This window comes from Neovison vison, chromosome 1 (genome assembly GCF_020171115.1).
Source record: "Neovison vison isolate M4711 chromosome 1, ASM_NN_V1, whole genome shotgun sequence".
NCBI lineage: Eukaryota > Metazoa > Chordata > Mammalia > Carnivora > Mustelidae > Neogale > Neogale vison.
Window position 1 is genome coordinate 18,220,518 of NC_058091.1, and position 21,170 is coordinate 18,241,687.

The window sequence follows — 21,170 nt, forward strand, 5'->3', positions numbered from 1 at the left end:
ACCAACATACTTCTGTCGCAAAGTATTCTTTAGTTTTCAAATGCATGCCAGACTTTGGTAGAGGGACTCCAAATAGACAGAATCTTCTATATTTATAATTCTATAAATTATATATATATATATATATATATCTATATATATCTTCTATATATATAATTGTGCCTCAGAAGGAGGCACAATTACCTGTTCCATGAGAAGCCACTGTTGGTTTCCAGATATTAAAGATTCTACAGCCAGTGTGCTTTATTTTGTGATTGCACTAATTAATTATGATGATATCAAATATAACAAGCTAATTTAATATTTTCTTGTAGTTGACATCACATGAATACGTGTGACATCATTCCGTATCTGCTTCCTTACCTTTGCCATCCACTCAGGAGAATCAGTAGCCGGAATAATTAAGGAAAGGCAACTGTTCCACGTGTTCTTAAAGTGGTGCTTTCACTTCAGGTAACTGACGTGCTGTAACTGTGGTAAATATCAATATCGATTAAATTTAGTAGAATGAAAATCTACCCTTAAGTGCCAGGAAGTATTCAGAAGGCTCTTCTACTCAAAAAGAACAACTTCCATAATTTGAAAAGAAAAGGTCATTATCGTATCACATTTCTGAAAAACAAAGGATGCTGGCTTTCACATTTAAAATATTGCTTTCGGGACGCCTGGGTGGCTCAGTTGGTTGGACGACTGCCTTCGGCTCAGGGCGTGATCCTGGAGTCCCGGGATCGAGTCCCACATCGGGCTCCCAGCTCCATGGGGAGTCTGCTTCGCTCTCTGACCTTCTCCTCGCTCATGCTCTCTCTCACTGTCTCTCTCTCTCTCAAATAAATAAATAAAATTAAAAAAAAAATCTTTAAAATATTGCTTTCGTTGGCGGTTTATGGGGTGTGTAGGAAAATCAGGAGTTACTGATGTAGGACCTACTCACCTCTTTGATAGATAAATTCCATGCAACTGTAACAGAATGTTTAAATAAGTTATTTTTGAATGAGGGCTTTTATGTCCAATGCAATTCAATGCCTCAGGCTGTGAGTTTCTATAAGTTGGTTTGAAGGATGTCTAGTTTCTGCTGAAACAAGAGTATGAGATGAATTGTGTCAAGAGAAATTCTAGTTTATGTGCTGGCTCTGGCTTACTCACAGAGGTTTCTTTCTAAAATCTAGTGCCTGAGGGTACAGGCAAGGAGCACATTCTAGTATTTCTCTGGTCAATTCCAAACAAACAAATGAAAATGAAATAAAATGGCAGTAATACAGTCTTACGAGCATAGGGAAGCTTGATCCTTCTGTCAGCTTCCTTAACTTTTTGCAACTGTGCTTAGTGTCCTCCTTTTATTATTTAGTGATTTAGAAGCAAAGCTTTCCTTTGCACTTACCTACTGGCTCTACAAAAATTAAATCTCTGAAATAATATCCAGCTAATATGTCCCGACTTCTAAAGCATTTTTAGGTATGCATGTGTCTCAATTTCACCTCGTTAGTGAGATCTTCATGAACATGCAACACTCTTATTTCCTATACCTTTTCCTTGCCTTTTCTTTCTCTAAAGCATTTATTACAATCTAGGGTGCTGGAAACTTCACCAATTTGCTCTATAGATTGTCTCCCTCCCCTTCACCCTAGATTATAAACACTGTGAGAGAAGGACTTTGTATCTGTTTCAGTCACTGATAAATCCCCAGAGGCTTAAACAAGTGACTGGCACTTGCACCGCTAGCTTTGATTCCAGTTCAAAGAGTTGGGATTCATGGGAAAACAAGAGAAGTACAAAACTGGGCTGGAAATACAATAGAGTGGGGCATGTGTGTCATCTCAGTAGTATGTTTTTTTCTGATTCTGGGTTGGTGACTGACCCAAGTGGATTTTCCCAAATAGGCTACCTACATTTCTTCATATCATCCCTTCTACCTCTCTTCTAAGGCCCTGTTGACTCTCTCCCCAGGCACCTATACTCTTACCCACCCATTCCCCCGCAGAACCTCAGATGAATGAAGAAAGTCTGCCTTCTTTTAAATCTTAAAGTATCCCATGAACCCAGTTACAGTTTTGTTCCTCCTTCTTCCCACATCCTACCCAAAACTTTATTCCCTTTGAGCCTAGAGTAGATAACTTTTAAGGAGAGAGACACAGATTTAAACAAATTCATTTTAACCCTTTAGACTCCCCGGCTTCTTTTTGCGTGTTTATCAATTTTTTTGGTGAAATTAAATGAACCTGAATTTTTAAAATATCAGGAGTGTGACAAAGCTAAATTACTCTAGACAATTTTAGAGCTTCATCTTGGGAGCAGGACATGGAATGACCAACTTTTCTTCCAATTCAGCGCTGACCGCCCCACGTCCCTCTCAATCTCAGGCAAAACGAGAGAGTTGGCTACCACAGCCAGATCTCCACATATGGGCAAGGGCTCCCTGCCATAGAGCACATTCTGAGACTCAGGTTTCTTCAGTCATCCCAGCTTATCTCCTCCTTTTATTTCTGCTCTTCTAAAGCTATAGAGCTTTCCACAACAGTCACCATGACAGCAGCAATGCCAGTGCTGACAGCAGGAGGGATGGGGAGTGGGAGCGAGTCATGTGTCAGTCCAGCTACAGATCTCCTGGACGTTGTGAGTTCGATTTCAACTACCCATCCTGGATGCTCATTCAGGACAATTCATTCAAGTCACCAACACAAACCAAATCATAAGACAGGTTGCCTCTGAAAATCAATGCAGAATTAATGTTGTCTTCTATTCAACACATGACTTTTATTAAAAATGCATTCTAATCTGTAATATATGCCTTCCATTCAAAGAGCAACTTGACACTAGATACTTGAAGAGGAAAAACTGCTTGTTTTTCAGTTTGTATCACAGATGGTGAATATTCTTAGTTCATGAGAAGGTACCATAAGCTTTGTAAGAAGGCAGCATCAGCTCTACTATAAAACCAGCCATGGGAGATTCATTTCAACATAGAACCTAGCTCCAGGTGCTTCTGACTCTATGAACCTACATGCATACTTTATATTCTGGAAAGAGCACTAGTTTAGAACCTAGAAGGTCCAGTCAGTCCTAGATTTAATGTGTATATGACGTGAGAACGTGGGCAATCATGGAACATTTCTAAGGGGATCAATAAACAAAGAACAACAACAAGGGAACTAATCTGCACACTTCACATAGCTACTGTTGGATCAATAAGATAATGACCTTGGAAGGTTTTCTCACACATGTAAAATATTATTGACCATCTAGTAATACCAGTTCTTCATATCAAATTTACTGATGGAGCATTAATCTATTGATAGGATAATTGAATTATATCAAGAAGATGTTTGCAAGGGCAGGGGCCTTTCATTGGTTATAGTGTATTTGAGTAGCAAAGTGCAAACTGTATCATTTAAATCTTAGAGCAACCAGGTAGAGTAGCCATCAGTGGTTGTGGAACTGTAAGATGGGTGTGTGGAAACCTATAAAGCAAGAACCAGTTAAAACAGTTTGCTCAAGGTCATACAGCAGTATATTTTTGTTTATTTTTATTCTTACCTCCTTCTGGTAAAATTTAAGGTATCTCACAAAGCTGAATGTGGAAGAACCAGCACCGAACCTGGGTTTTGAAAAAAGTCAATCCTGAGTTCTTTTCCTTGACCCATAATAAAAAAAAATATGCCATCCTGGGGGCTACGCAGTCAGAGGTCTGCATGGAACACTCTGCTCCTCCTTGGAAAAATCACACAATCTATCTGCAACATTTTCTTCATTTGTAAAATGAGGAGACTGGGGGTGTTTATGTTTTTCAAACTATTAGTTAAAATAGAACAAACCAGAAAAAAATACTTTAAAGTACATAGCATATAATAAGGATAATGACTGTTTCTTGAAATGTATTTTAGTTGTGTGTGTGTTTACACATACAGGAGTCATGATGTAAAATGTGTTTCTTAATGTGGTTTATGGTCAAAGCCACTTTTAAAAAAAAGATGTCTTCTAAGCTGGTTTCCGACACTCATTTTCCACTGATTCTATCATATTCTCCCTTATTTTAAAATAAAAAGGCATCACCTAGATGTCAGTTGTTTTTATATACGGTTTATTAGCCTGATTATTTCCCTAAGATCATGCTGTACACAGTTGATTTCCTTACCCTTCCTAATCTCTACCTCTGCCTCATTCATGATCATAAATACTTCAAAATCTTATGTTTTAAGGATCATCATATTATAATAAAGTTTCTCTGACCACAGATTGTCCTAATATTTTGTACTTGAATGTTGATCCATTCGAATACAATCTAAGTAGAATATTTATAAAGTTAACAATCTTTGTACGATCCTTATTGTTTATAAAAAAGGCCAGCGGCAGCTCTAGGATATCTGCTTTTGATGTTTTCAAATGTCTCTTTCAAAGAAATACTTCCTAGAAGGCAGAAATAGGCTCTGGAAAATAAAAGTGATCTGAAGACCTAAATAATCATCACAAGCTGTGATCAGCAAAATGGAATCTTCTCTCCTCCACATACACATATGTTCAAACTGAGATAAACAGGCACATACTTCAATTACAAGCAAAACTTTCTTGAGAGACAAGTGGCAGGGAGCACTGAAGCTGAAATCAATGTGACAACACAGTGGCACGCGATGGTGAGAAACAACTCAACCCTGTAATTAACTTCTATCATTAAAGTCCCATCAATATCACTTAGCTGGATGACTCTGACAGGATGGGAATATTAGCTAGAGACAGATTTCCTACTTCAAAGGTTATAGTACTGTTTGCATATACGCGGCAGAATACATTATAAAAAGGTGAAAATACAGGAGGCATTATGGGTAACCTGCGAAAAACAGTGAAACATAACTGTATGTGCTTGATCTTGGCTGTGGTGAAGGCCAAGCTTTGTACCTTGTTTTCACCGAAAAAGAAAGGCAAAGGTTCAGTTTCCAAAACTGGATTAAGAAACAGTGTGCATTTAGGAGACTTTTTATTCGCCATCTGTAATGGTTACTGCTAGTGAAGTATACAAAATCACCTCCAACTTGGTCATTATTAAAGGAAACCAAAGAGAAGAAATGGGGTTGGATGTAGCCAGTTGCTTTCAGGAGACAGTTGATTAAATGGATACAGAATGGACAACACAGCAAAAAAATTCCCTTGACAGTCATACTGAGAAAGCAAAATTGTTTGTAGAATAGTGGTCCTCATGAAAGGAATTATATGAAAAGCTGTAAAAACTTCCCTTAGGCTCAAAATGAAGTTTTCTCATTCTAACCAAAGTCTGGCAAGTAATTTATTTGAAAGACTATTCTGAACTCATGTCCTACAATCCTTCCAGTCTAAGACACATTACTGCATAAGATTTATTGTATCCTTAAAATGTAGACCCATCACTTAGAATGACTTCTGATCTTCAATCTAGGTACCTGCTTCACTTTCTTCCCTTGAAAATCTAAGTAGATTCAAGTAACGATACCAAGATAATTGAACACTATTTCGTGAGATATGGTCAGCTCTGGAATTAAAATTACCTATATTTTGAACTTAATATATGAAATAAATCAAACTTTTAAAAATCCTTTCTTCAGACTAAATCAATATAAACAACAAAATGATTTCTTGTTGGGTATTTCTGACTTTCAAATTAATCACATATTTTGACAAATTATAATTCAAATATGCTCCCAGCATATGTGTGTATAGCATAGTCACATTTTCTTCAGCATGCAAAAAAATGGAAAAATGTTTAAAAGTTGATAACATTAGTTACTTATGGAGAAGAGATTCATACGTCCTAACTTCGCCACAGGGACATCATATTCATTATACCGTCTCTCAGTTTTTAAAGGAGTTTTTGAATTATCTCATTGTGAGACTCAAGATCAGTTGAGCATAATCTGATGGTATTCATATACCCTACTCTCTGTAGGCTGGTAAAGTTCAGAGCTCAGATTTTTCAGTATATATACCAGATGTGCCAGATGTGGCAATATTGTTTATTTGTTCATTCATTCAACAAATATTTCTGAGTGTCTAAAATACACCTGATATCGTATCACACTATGGTCAGCACTAGAAAGGTAACAGTGAATATGACATTTATAATCCCTGGGGGAGGTGGGAAAAAGATAAACAAGGCAACAAACGGAATTGATTAGAAAAGAGGAGTGCAATGAAAGAAACAAATGGAATTATGCAGAAGAAATTAACAGGAGAGGACCAGTCAGATTTAGATGTTAAAGTTGAGGACATTTTACAAGCTGATGATACTTATGGGGTCATATGAAGGATGAAGCAGTTAAGGGAAGACTGGGAATACATCTTTCCCATAGTGGAAAAACAACTCATCCAGGTCCTGAGACAGGACAGAGTTTGCAGTGTTCTTAAGAATAATAGTTGATCCTTGAACAACGTGGGGGTTAGGAGCGCTGACGACCTGCAATAAAAAATCCACATTTAACTTCTGACTCCCCCAAAACTTAACTACTAATAGCCTACTGTTGATCACAAGCCTTACTGATAACATAAACAGTCTATTAACACATAATTTGCATGTTATATATATTATATTCTATATTCTTATAATGAAGTAGAGAAAAGGAAATGTTATCAAGAAAGCCACGAAGAAGAGCAAATATATTTTACAGCATTGCACTGTACAAACCCCATACTGATTGGATCCACACTGTTCAAACCTATGTTGTTCAAGTATTTATGTTCCACATCTGCCAAGGTTGATGACCACAGACTATAGTAAATGCTCAAGGTAGTGACTATCACTCACTAAGAGAACTAGAAGTCTCTTGAAAACCCCTTTAGATTCGGTCCTCTTTTCTATCTATTTTTTCCTAATTCTACACTTGGAAATTGGAAAAAATAATCCTTTAATAATGATTTGTTCAAGGTGGAGAGTCAATATACAATAACAAATTATTTAATAAAAGCAAATCAAAACATTGAAGATAGCAAGAGCTGTACATAGAGAAACAACATTAGTAAAATAAGAGAAAATAGAATATTTAAAAGAAATCTGGAAACAAAATAGAGAAGAAAAAAAAAACCAATGAATTATCACATAGAAAATCAGGAAAAAAGGATAAAGCTAAGACATACTTTTTTGAAATTTTATTTTTAAACGACATGGTTGTCTTATATGCCAGTATATTGAATTGTGTCCCCCTGCCTACCCATAAACTCGTAGGCTGAAGCTTTAATTGGAATGTGACCAGAATGTGCCCTTGTTTGGAAGTAGGGGCATTGCAAATGACCCTTAGTTAAGGTGAAGTCAAGCAGGAAGAGAGTGGGTTTCTTATCCAGTATAGCTGGTGTCTTTATAAAAAGGTAACATTTGGAGACAGACATACATACAGAGAGAATGCTATTTGAACAAAAGATGACCATTTATAAGTCAAGAAAAAGCCTGGAACATATCGTTCCCTCACAATCCTGCCAAAAACTCAACTTCAGACTTTTAACCTCCAGAACTTTGAGTCAAGAAATTTCTTGTTATTTAGGCCATCTACTTTGTGGTACTTTACTATGGCGGTCCTAAAAAACTAAGACAAATTGAACCCCTCCCCCCAGAAAGAAGGAAATACACAAATAAGTAAAATTAGCCTTAAAAAAAAAAAAAAAAAGAGAGAGAAAAGCAATCATAACACACTATAATTCTTTTACTAAATTTGGTGATTAAATGTAGCCCTTGTTCTATAAAAAAAAAATAGATACCTAAATTTCTTTAGCAACAGAAAATTAAAGACAATTATAATAAATCTAAAAATCTAAAAATAAAACAAACAAAAAAACAAAAAAAACAATTCCTACATAAGAAAGTCATGGTCCAGATTGTTCTGCATACAAGTTATATTCCACTCTCAAGAAACGGGCAATTCTATTTTTAAAAAGGTAAATGGCTCAATGTATTACTAGGCTCATTATATAACACTGATAAGAGATCTAACCAAGTTATCTATTTATTGATTGAGTTCACTTATGAATGTGCTTATAAAAATCTTCACGAGAATTATATAGGATTTATGTTGGAAAAATTACCTATGATTGTTTTTTTTTTTAAGATTTTATTTGTTTTTATTTATTTGACAGACAGAGATCACAAGCAGGCAGAGGCAGGCAGAGAGAGAGGAGGAAGCAGGCTCCCAGCCGAGCAGAGAGCCCGATGCGGGGCTCGATCCCAGCACCCTGGAATCATGACCTGAGCCGAAGGCAGAGGCTTTAACCCACTGAGCCACCCAGGTGCCCCTACCTATGATTGTTTTTTGAAAGATAGGAGCATATCTAAATAATTGAGTGTTCCTGGATGGAAACTACAAAATGTCAACATTCCCTTATCTATAGGTGTGAAAAATCTAATTCCATGAATGACTGATTGATTGATTGATTGATTGATTTAGAGAGTACACCCCAGAAACAGGGAGGAGGGTAGAAGGAGAAGGAGAGAGTCTTAAGCCCGTGGTACAGCTCTATCTCATGACCCTGAGACTATTACTTAAGCCAAAATCAAGAGTCGGTTGCATAACTAAGCCACCCAGGCATCCCAACACTTTCTTTAAAAAATCATTTTTAAAAAATTCCTTAGTTATTTGAAAGCATATTTGAAAAAAATAAATGTAAGACATTAATAAAACAATTTTTTTTTACCAAATAATAATGTTTTGGACTTCCTATTGTCAAGCCAAGCTTTTACATACACACAAATTGTGTTTAATCCTCACAATTTTGTGAAGAGGAAATTTTTCCCCTCATATCAGAGTTGTGAAAACTTCATCTTAAAGGGGTTCCATAAATTGCCCAAGCTCACATATTTATTAAACGGCAGAATAGAAGTTTGGACACAGGTCTGTTTGTCCTCAAATCCCCTCCTAGCAAACATATGCTACATGAACTCCATAAGTGTTCACTGCAGAAGTGGAAACATTGTTCTACTTGTCCCAAAATAAACAAGAGACCAACCAGAAAGCTAGGAAAGAATTAGAGAAGTAGACTATGGGGCAATCTTCTGGGTAGTTACATCTGATTTTGTTTGTTTGTTTGTTTGTTTGTTTGTTTTTAATGGCACTGCTATTACAGAGTGTTCTTTTTCTGTTCTGCAAATATGCCAATCAATCTGGTTCTACCCCAGGACATTTGCACTGCTTCTTTTCTCTGCCTGAAGCTTATTTATCCAGCCTTTCCATAGCTGATGCTTCTTCATTTAGGTCTTAATTTAAATGCCATCTCTTCAGAGAGAACTTTCTAATCACGTCTAAAATGAGAAATAAAAAGTGATAGGTGAAACATAAAATCCCTTCCCTCACTACCTCCTCCTACTTTCTTTTTATCCAATGAGAGTGTTTTCCCTCTCTTCGTATCACTGATTACTCTCTAAAAATTACCTTGATTCTTCATGTGTCACTGTTCTTCTTCCGATTCCCCTCATCTGCAGCACAGGTCTGGGGAAGGCCATTCACCATGACACCTTCAGTACCCACAATGGGGCTTGATACACAGTAGGAGCTCAAAAATATTTGCCAAATGGATGAGTAAATGAAAATGAATACATAAAAGTGTAAGTGAATAAATGCCTGTTAATAATGTTACCTCTGAGCCTGGAAACTGGAGATAGGAATGAGAAGTGTGGTTGGATTTTTACTTCTTAATAAAGCTTTTGCTACTATCTGGACTTTTAAAAAGATAATAGAAATGCTCTATTCTGAGTCTCATAATATAAAGAATGTTTCGGTTCTTTCAACTAAAAGTTCTTTGCTCACTCCGCACACTAAAATAAATTCCAGAAGGTTAAAGTCAGTTCAGAAAAAGAGATAGAAAAAAATAAGGAAAAGAAAAAAAATAGAAAAAACTTAGAAGAGAATACTTAAGGAGAATATTTATCTGATTGTTGAATTAGGAAACATTTCCTAAGTACTAAAAATAAATAAACTTCTCAAGGAAAATACTAATAGATAAAAGCACATGAATATATAAAAGCCTCAATAAACAAAAAAAAATTTTAAAGCTAACAAAAAGAATGAGAAAAATATTTGCAATTAATACAACAGAAAAATAGTTAACATTCTTTATGTGTAAAGAGAAACAACACAATATGCAAAAAAAAATGGAAAGGCACATAAATAGAAAATTCACAGAAGAAGAAATATGAAATGGCTAATACATTTGTCTTAAATTCAAACTAAGTAGTAATCAGATTAATGTAATTTAAAACAAGAAGCTACCATTTTTCACTTACAGAATTTGCAGTGAATAAGCAAACAAAGGACCAAGCTTAATGGTCTCAAGGTTGTATTAAATTGAGCATTCTTTTCCACTGTTGCTTGGAATGGAAATTGGTTCATCCTTCCTAGAAAACAGTTTAACAATATGTACCAAATCTAGAAAATATCCTAACCTTTTTTTACTGGACAATGCCACTTCTAGGAAGGTATTTGAATAAACTAGTAATGAATGTACTGAAACTTTGAGTTCAATTCGATTATGTTCATTTCAGTGTTTATCTTAGTAATAAAAATTGAAAATAAGACAGAAGTGCCATATAGTATAGGAAATGGGGGAAATGGTTTTATTCATGTTACACATAACACACATTTAATAAAAACTTTAAAAGAATTTTTAATGATATTTAAAGGTGTATAAGTGTATAAGGTGGTATATTATGCTAAGTCTTAGTAAAACATCAGGATAAGTAACTATATACAGAGTATTAAGAAAAACAGTAATATATCCTAAAGAAAATACACCAAAATGTTAGCTGTTTTTATAGAGGGGGTTAACTATCAGTAATTTGTTATGTATTATTTATTCTGTATACTTCTCATATTCCCCAATTTGTTTAATTACTTTTTAAAATTTAATTTCTTTTCATTGTAACAGAATTCATTGTTTATGCACCACACCCAGTGCTCCATGCAATTAAGAGTTTATTTGAGAAAGAGAGGGAGGGCACCTGAGCGCAGATAGGGGAGGGGCAGCAGGGAGAAGGAGAAGCAGACTCCCCGCTGAGCAGGGAGTCCGAAGAAGGGCTTGACTGTTTCCACCCCTTGATCTGAGGATCCCCAGATCACAACCTGAGCAGAAGGCAGATGCTTAACCAACTGATGCACCCAGGCACCCCTGTTTAATTATTTTTTATGCTAATGAAATTCCTGTTCTATATGATATGAATTTCTTATTAATAAAATAATTATAAAGATAAATTCCCTTTCTATGGGCTTCAAATAAAATACATGCATGTTTTCTCTTTAAAAGTCATTACCAAAATATTTTAAAGTTGCCATTTTTCTTTGACAGTCACAAAAATGAGGTTTACAGTATTTTAGTTTTGGTACAAACATTTTATTAGATTTCAAACCCCAGATGGCTATTATAAATATTCCCATTTATTATTTGCTTTTTTAGGGAAATTAAAAAAAAGAACCAGTGAATATTTTTAAGAGTTTGAAAAAAGTTCCTTTAATTTTTTTATAATCACTATGGAAAACTATTGAACATTACTATTCAAAATTTTCTTCCAGCTTTGTGTTATAAAACAATTACAGTGCATGGAAACCAGAAAACAAATACATAAAAGAAAAGAAAAATCTGCCTTCCTCCCATATCCAACCTGAGAAGAATACAAAAAGGAAATGATGACTCCAAAGAATGAAAATAAATTGGATTTCTGAAAGTCTTTAGTTTTAATAATCCACAATGTTATTAGTATTAGGGAAAATTAAAACACACAAAATTTATTTTGTGTGCGCAACATTATTTTAATTGGTTTTCTTTATTTTGAGGTAATGGACACTGAAATCACATTTTCAGGATTTTGTGAAGCCTGGAAGTTTCACCTAAAGCAGAACTTTATCTATTGAATTACTTGAATCATTTTAATTTATTTGATTTCTATAAGAACCAGTTTTAATTTATTAATAAGGTAGGTGCTAGAAAATAAAACAATCTGCATCCATAAAGTACGTATTATGTTTTTTCTATTGCATTTGAACTTTCTGGATGAGAAACTTCTAATAAAAATATGTATTATTGCCTTTAATATTCTGTATAATAAAAACCAAATGTCTTTTCTCCAAGGAGAAGTGACTATATATTAAAATAACAGAACTATAGAATTTTCATTTTAACACATTTTTAATATTTGCATATTAAATATACATTGTGTGAATATATTCATATAAATATACATTGTGTATATATACAGATATATACACACACACATTATACAAGACACACATAGACAATAGAATATTACTGAACTGTGAGAAAGAAGGACATCATGCCATTTGTGATAACGTGGATGGACTTTGAGGGCATCATGCTAAGTGAAATAAATCAGAGAAAGACAAATGTATGATATGATATCATATCATATCACTCATACTCAGAATCCGAAAAAGCCAAACTTGTAGAAATAGAGAACTGAATGGCACTTACTGGAATTAGAGAGATTGATCAAAGGGTACAAACTTGAAGTTAGAAGAGAAGTAAGTTCTGGGGATCTAAAGCATAGATAGCATTGTGATTATAGTTAACGGTACTGAGTTATATACTTGAAAACTGCTTAGAGAATAGATCTTTAATGTTCTCACCATAAAAAAAAGAAAGGCTGAGTGTGTGATGTGATGGAGATGTCACCTAACCTTACAGTGGTAATCATACTGCAATATAGAAGTAGCAAATCAATACCGTGTATACCTTAAGCTTACACCTATTATAGGTCAGTTATATCTCAATAAAACTTGGAGAAAATAGAAGAAAATGATTCCCAAGGGGGAGAAGGAAAAAAAAAAAACAGGATGAAAGATAAAAATAAAACTTTGTCTTTCTTTGGAAATAAATAACATTTTAAAAATAATTTAAAATTTAGAATATAAAGAAAGGTCTGACACAGGCTTGCTAAAATCATGCAGTTCAAAAAAACAATCATGCAGTTCAAAAGTAGGAAGACTTCATGTAGCCCACTGTTTTCTAAAATAGGAATTTAGACTGAAATATTCTTGAAAATGTTTCCTATCCTCAATGAGGAGGTAGGAATTTATAGGTATATGGGTGGTATGTGATGACTCTCAAATTACAGAGTATATTTCACAAATGACAGGTGATCTAATCTTTATTTAAAATTTCAATATTTGGGGGCGCCTGGGTGGCTCAGTGGGTTAAAGCACCTGCCTTCAGCTTGGGTCATGATCTCAGGGTCCTGGGATCGAGCCCCACATCGGGCTTTCTGCTCAGCGGGGAGCCTGCTTTCCCCTTTCTCTGCCAGCCTCTCTGCCTACTCATGATCTCTATCAAATAAATAAAAAAATTTTTTAAATGTTTCAATATTTTGTTCATCACTGATTTTTGTATTTTAAAAATGTTTTATTAAAATATTCACTTCAGTTGCTCATTTTTGGCACCCCCTTAAATTGTGCACCTGAAGCAAATGTTCTGCTCACCTCAACTCATCCCAGATCTCAGTTATAATTTCTGGTACATTTCTGGTTAATGTTATATGACAAATGAATCCCTAACATGCTGTTGCTGTTTCTTTTTACAAAGAGAAAACAACCATGCTTATGAAAACAATAATTTCAAAAGATGCACGTAGCTCAAATAAGTTCGGGTCCTCTGCATACAAGGCAAGGAGTGTAATTCACCGAGTGCTGGTGGTTGGCAGAGCTCTGCCAGGTTTGAAACTGGGGTGACACAGGACTGATTATACCTGTTTTTGTGCTCCTTGCCATGTGTGATTTTGTTCTCACCACAGCCCGAAGCATGAACATTTTACAGATGAAAATGCAGAGCCTGAGAGCCAGGCTCTTGCTCTAACTTACATACCTTACATTGTGGTAGAACTCTGACTTCAGAACTACAAATTTTAAACCCTCTGGTACTTGCCTCTACACACACAACATTTCACCTCTTTTTGGTTGTTCAGTTCTAATCATTAGAAAATGATTTTGAAGTGAGCCCCTGTCTTCCATCCCACAAACCATCCCCAACATGACTCTGAAGCAACAAAGTAAAAAAGCTCACCCATTCCTGTCTTCCAAACATTTAACGGCCACACCCAGTCCACTTCATCTCCTTTTACCCTCCCTTCTCTGGGGTGAGGATATCCATTTCCTCAACCATTTGCCACGTGGCCGGTTGCCACTTTACCCACTTAGCTTTGTTACCATCTCCACGCAATGTGACCCAAGGCACCAGATGTGATCTGACCAGGGCAGAGAGCAACGGATAGGGTCATTGCACATACTTATTGGGGTGCTATGACATTTCCCTGATACAAATTTACTTGGTAGGTCCTCAGAGATTAGTTCTTCCTCACAGAGTCAACCACCACCCCCTGATCTTTTTTATATCAGTTGCTTGCAAATCAGGTTTCCTCTATTCCACAGTCTGGCACACTTTTGGTGTAAAAGCCAGAGAGCACATATTTTAGGTTTTGAAGGTCGTACAGACTCAATGACCACTACCCACTGACATGGTATCATAGAGCAACCATGTACAAGATGGAAGACAATAGTGTGCCTGTGTTCTGATAAAGCTTTGTTTATAAGAACAAGCAACTGACAGATTTGGCTCACGAACCACAGTTTGCCAACCTCTGCTCAATCCTATACTTAGTAAGTAACTTTAAGAATCTCAACTCAAGGGTGCATGCATGGCTCAGTGGGTTAAAGCCTCTGCCTTCAGCTCAGGTCATGATCTCAGGGTCCTGGGATCGAATCCCACATCTGGCTCTCTGCTCAGCAGGGAGCCTGCTTCCTCCTCTCTCTGCCTGCCTTTCTGCCTCCTTGTGATCTCTGTCTGTCAAATAAATAAATAAAATATATTTTTTTAAATCTCAAGGCAAAATTTTTGTGTTAATCATGGTTTCATTCGATTGAAGTTCTTTTTTTTTTTTTTTAATCTTCAATTCGGGGTGGGGCATGGGGTAATTGGGTAATGAATACTAAGGATAGCAGGGGATGTAATGAGCACTGGGTATTATATAAGACTGATGAGGGGGCGCCTGGGTGGCTCAGGGGATTAAGCCTCTGCCTTCAGCTCAGGTCATGATCTCAGGGTCCTGAGATGGAGCCCCACATCGGGCTCTCTGCTCAGCAGGAAGCCTGCTTCACCCCTCTCTCAGCCTGCCTCTCTGCCTCCTTGTGATCTCTTGCTCTCTGTCAAATAAATAAATAAAAAATCTTAAAAAAAAAAATAAAAGAGGGCGCCTGGGTGGCTCAGTGGGTTAAGCCGCTGCCTTCAGCTCAGGTCATGATCTCAGAGTCCTGGGATCGAGTCCCGCATCGGGCTCTCTGCTCAGCGGGGAGCCTGCTTCCTCCTCTCTCTCTGCCTGCCTCTCTGCCTGCTTGTGATCTCTCTCTGTCAAATAAGTAAATAAAATCTTTAAGAAAAAAAAAAAAAGACTGATGAGTCACTCAACTCTACCTCTGAAACTAAAATACACTATATGTTATTTAATTTGAATTTAAAAAATAAAAATGTAAAATAAATAAATAAAATAAATCCTGAATTCAATATGAAGTCCACTGACCTTTTCAAAGTTGTGTATTTAACTCAATGAAATGTGTGCCTGCTAAACTTTCTAAGTCATTGTGGGGGGGGTGTCAAGCAGGTGAACTCGAGGACCTAAGGTATATTACTATTGTCTTCTTTCTACTACTTACCCTGTTTTCTATCTTATACTGTCTTAAGTTGGATGACTCAGAAAACAACTCTCTTTGAGTCTCTGAGGTTTGTATTCATGGGGTTTGTTGAGATGCTCTCATGAAAATTTGTGAGGGATAACAGAAGAAGTTTAAATGAGGGAGAAGTTAAACGGTGAAGCATTTGTGACATGCGTTTAGCCAACACTAGCTCCAGATCGGGGATGGACTTTCAGAGTGACCTCAATTGAAAAAGGAGTCTGGGTCTTTGTACCTCCATATTGACCAGTCATTAGATGTGGGTTGCCTTCAGAGAAGAGGAGTGAACAAAGCAGCTGCCTTTGGCCAAAAGCAATTCTTCTAGAGGACTTCTGAGACCTCATCAAAATTCCTGGGAGTTAGTGGTTGGGGAATATGTGTTTGCTTCTAAAAAGGGTATCTGGATGGCACACTAAAACACCCACATGAGCTGTTTGCATCTACTTGCTCCATAGTTAAATGTACCTCATCTGGAACACAGCTGCCTGAGGGTTCTGACTGATCTCTTTTCATGGGGAAACTTACAAGCATATCATTAATAAGAAGAATCATTGCTGTAGCCAGTCTCAAGGTTGCAATAATTAATCATCATCTCTTTCCTTTACTCTCATTCCAGATTACACTGTCCCTCAGCTAGCACTTTCACTCACCTAGATACCATGACACTTTCAAGCAAAATGATGTAGACACTTATCCCTGATTATCTTGCCTTCCCCATATTATGGTGTCTGCACTTGTCCATTGATTTTCAGTATTGGACAAAGAAGTAGAAAAGCTCCCGAGTGCCAAGTATACTCTTCCCTGTTAAAATTAAGTAATAGCATCCCTACCATGGTCTCATGATCAGAGTCAATTATCCCTGGCAGGATAACTCCCTGTCTGTTTATCTCTTGGTTCAAAAAATCTAAAGAAGCAGACAATAGACAGAGCTCAAAATCTAATGGGAGTCTCATGGTCTCCCAAATTAGAAGGATTTTTCCCTCCAAAATCCTACAGATCCAGAGCTGTGGGAAAGGGAAGCACAAATTACCCAAGTGGGTCACTAAAAGTGCTGGTAATTGCTGATCACTTTCACTTCTATCCTCTTTTTTGGAGACCCATTTATTCTGGAAAAACTAGGAGGGTTGGCCAGTCTAAGCTGAAGGATGCCAGCTTCTGAGGACATGACAGATAACCAAGGTCAAAGCTGGAGGCAGTGAAAAGCAACACGGGTTTCAGTTCACATTTATAAGTTCTGTCTTGTGTTCATGGGTTCCAACCTGGTTTTTTTTTGTCTCTCCTGTTTTACATCCATTTTCCCTTCCCAATTAGGGGTCCTGTAGATTTTAAACAACAACATCAGATACGAAGCCAACAGTTTTACAGATACTGATTAACTAGTTCCCCCAAATGGATAAGTTCAGATACTTACAACAAGGCAGTTCTATTTCTCTGATTGAATTTTCACGGATATACCAGATGCTCTCATAATCTAAAATTCTCCAACTGCAAAGGCATTAACTTTGTGATACTATCCTGGAAATATTCTACAGTAATAGAGAACACTACTTTTTGAAACAGGCACACCAATATTTAAATCCTTCCTGTGCCATCTACTGGGTGTGAAATCATGAACAAGTTATATAAGTTGTGTATGACCTCTTCCCCATCAATAAAATGTGGGAAAACTAAGGTTATTGTGAGGATTAAATGAGATGATTTTAAAGAGGAATTAACATGCTTCTGCCATGTAACTAGCATCCAAATAAATATTTTACAATTATTAAATTATGTCAGCTTTCTCAAAATCCTTCAGAAATTTAGATTTTTTTCTTTAATCAAAAAGAAACAAAAATAACAACCACCAGAAAAATGTCTCTTCCCAACAATCAGCATGAATGGAACACAAAGTATTCCAAAAACTGGCAAAAAAAAAAATTTAATACACTTTTTTTTTTTTTACCAATATTTACCAAATATTTAGGAAGGAAGTAACACCATCTGGGGAGGGAAAAAAAATGTTATCATCTTGGAATTTCTTCAGATGCATTAACTGATCAGGTCCTGATTGCAAATCAACTCTAAGAACTCACAGTTCCTGTACCGTCAGCCTTGAGAAGAGCTCTCCTTAGAACTATTTCCAAGCAGTGTGAGCTATCATTCGTTTTCTTTCCTCACACTCTTTGCACGAAGACCTTAGAAGGGCTCCCACCTGTCTGCCTGCTTAAATAGCTTCCCTTCAGCAGAATTGACAATTGTCGATTCCCTAATGGCCTCAATAATTTACTGATCAGGTAAGTTTTCTTTTACATTTTTCACAATAGCAAATGAAAGCTTCTCTCCTAGCTGTCTCTTATGGTCTATTTACTTACCCCCATAGATTACTCTGGCTTTTCTTATTGACCTACTGCTGAGACAGAGCTGACTCCTCACTTGCTTCTTCCTCCTGAGAAAGAAAATTCCCTTTAATATAACTGGATTCTTTGGCCTGATAATGAAATAAGCATGTCTGTAAGATGGGAAGGGAAGTCTTTATGTCATAAAAAATTCAGAACTAACAGAACATAATGCATCCTGTAGCTTTTTTTTCCCCTAGGTTTCCCAGCATTTACAGGGCTTTTTGAATCCTTCAGACTAGCTAGTTTCTTTTAGCAACATCAAGAACAGTGAAAGCATAAGGGTCCAGAAGATCGTGTAGTTCTTAAACACTTCTTTTATGTTATCATATCATGAAACGATGCAGGACCACCACCATTTCCTATATTCCTATCCTTCCAACTTGAAGAACTTTATTTTGGAGCAGTCTTCACAGGAAACAATAGTGCTATTGTAATGGTAACCCACCTTTGTGGTTTGCCTACCTCTGTCCCAGTTTTAGCAATAAAAATCCAAAATCCGGGGATATTTCCTTCAGGCCCAGGCAAACTAGAGCTGTTGGTGACTCTATGAAAAGCCATTAGAAATATGTGCCCTGGAGACAAGAAGACCAGGTAGCAATTCCTGGATCTCTATCATATTAGCTGTGCCACCTTGGACAAGTAATTTAATCCTAATGAAACTTCAGTTTTCTCAACTGTAATTAAGGACAGAAATACCTTTTTAAACAGTTGCTCCAAAGGAAAAAAAAATAGAATAATTAACTGAAATTATTTAGCATAGCTCAGGCACGAGTTATTAATAAATAACAGCTTGTTGTGTTTAGGATAGGTTGACATACTTCATATTGATTTTCTTATTTATTACTATAACCTTTGGAGGTATTGGTAGAATGGGAACATTTTAAGTTTACTCTTGAGAATAGTGGATATGTGGTCCCAGAATCAAGAGTTTCTGAATTTCTAAGCAATTTATTCTCTGAAACATTTTGTGCAGGTGAATTCTGGAACATACTTCACGGGAAATGCCACTGGAAATGGGAGTTGACAAAGTCATGATTAAACTGTATAACTATGAAGCATAACTATGACTGCGAAGGGGTTTGACTCTTGATTTCCCCTTACAGATTGCATAGCCTAATCTCTCTGAGCCTGAGCTGCCTCATAAGCAAAGTGGGGATGATAATACCGATCTTTTTGGAAACTGGGTGGATTTGTAAAAGTGAGATAATACTTGCGAATTGCTTAGTTCACTATCTACCATTTGAAAGTACTCAATACATAACATAAAATAATAATAGCTAACAATTATTAACTGTTTTTTTTTAAGATTTTATTTATTTATTTGACAGAGATCACAAGTAGGCAAAGAGGCCGGCAGAGAGAGAGAGGAGGAAGCAGGCTCCCTGCTGAGCAGAGAGCCCAATGTGGGGCCCAATCCCAGGACCCTGGGACCATGACCTGAGCCTAAGGCAGAGGCTTTAACCCACTGAGCCACCCAGGCGCCCCTATAGCCCAACTTTTAACCTCTACACTGTATTAAAGTGTCCCAGTGGTAGAGCACAGAGAAGTGAGATGGTGAGAGAGATATTCTCAAATGTGTACTTTTGAGAAGGAGATAGTGGAAGGATGTATAGTGGAGTTATAAGCCGATTGAATGTTCAGTGACCTCAAAGGGTGGCCATACTCATAATCACATAAGACTTCCTCCTCAAAGGAAAAATTTCTATTCACCCAACAATGTGCGCTCAGGGAACTCACTTTTAGGTGGGGACACTGAATGACGGATCCATGCACATCTCTGAATACGCTGCTCAGTGGGGCTACCCAAGACACAGCCATGTTAGGAAAAAGCATCTTAGCATTTCTCTTACTCAATCTTGTTTCCCCCCCCCCCCGACTAAAATTGAGAGTTCATGATAGGATCCTAAAGAATTACTCTTTTCACATTCAAATGATCTTATTATCACCATTAATCATTGACAGATAAATCAAAATCAGAAGAACAGTATAGGATCAAAGAAGTTGTGTTCAGCTGTTTAACTCCATACCACTAAGGAACTCAATGTTTTTCCGCATTTACTATTGGCAATGCCAGTGACTTATAGGCATCGTGTTGATTTTGGACTCCTGCTTTCAATTAGAAAGACTGTTGCTCCTATACTAATAATGAGCACGAGCTAGATAAGCTTCAATATTATACTTTTATCTTTTTAAACCCACCAGAAAGCTGAGCTCACAAAGAACATCAATGAATTAAATTTGAGAAAGTAATGAACTCTTCTAGGAGTAAAGACACCTGCAATTGCTTTCATCAAAGCCACCTGAGCTGTGGTAAGGAGAAACCAGCTAAATTTTAATGAACTTTTAATGGCAACATGTAGACTGTACTGATTGATTGAAATCCTAAGGATCTGAGCCACCCGAAATCTATACTCACCCATTAACTCTTCTTCCTGAGTCTCCAGTGAGCATATGAGTAATTAGAATGCAACAAAGTCTGGGAGAGTTGACAGAGTGCCTCATTCCCTGAGAAATAGGTCTTCCCCACTAGTAAGGCTCAGGCTTATCAAACACTAGTGAAAGGGCAGGATGCAGAGAGAAACTCTTCTGAAGCACTCCAGGCTGTTATGGAATCCACTGTAGAAGCTCTCAGAAAGCTGGAGAAATGTCCATAGGATGGAGAAAGATAGTCATTATTTAGAAATCTGAAGGTGGGATTGGCAAACAGTTTAAAACCTAGTCACTAAAAGCCGACTGTCAGAACTTAAAGCAGAGAAAGAGAGAGATCCTCGATCATTCAGAAAGTTGGCACTAAGCTGTAAAGCATAGAGACTGCTAGAGTCTTAGCATGCTAAGATCTCAATTACTGATAAAGGAAAAGCCCTGACAAAAACTTGAGACCCCTTCAAAACTAAAACTAAAGCTGCACCAAACCCAAACTCAAATTAAATTCTTTTTAGATTAATTCATCTTTTCATACTAACAGCCTGATCAAAGAAGGAGCACAGCTTTTCTAGGTATAAATATTTTTTAAGTCTCTCCCTTATTTTACACATAATGTCTAGCAATTAATGAAAAAGTACAAGACACAGAAATAAATATAAAAAGGTGGTTCACAGTAAAGAGAGAAAAAACTGAAGCAAAAAAT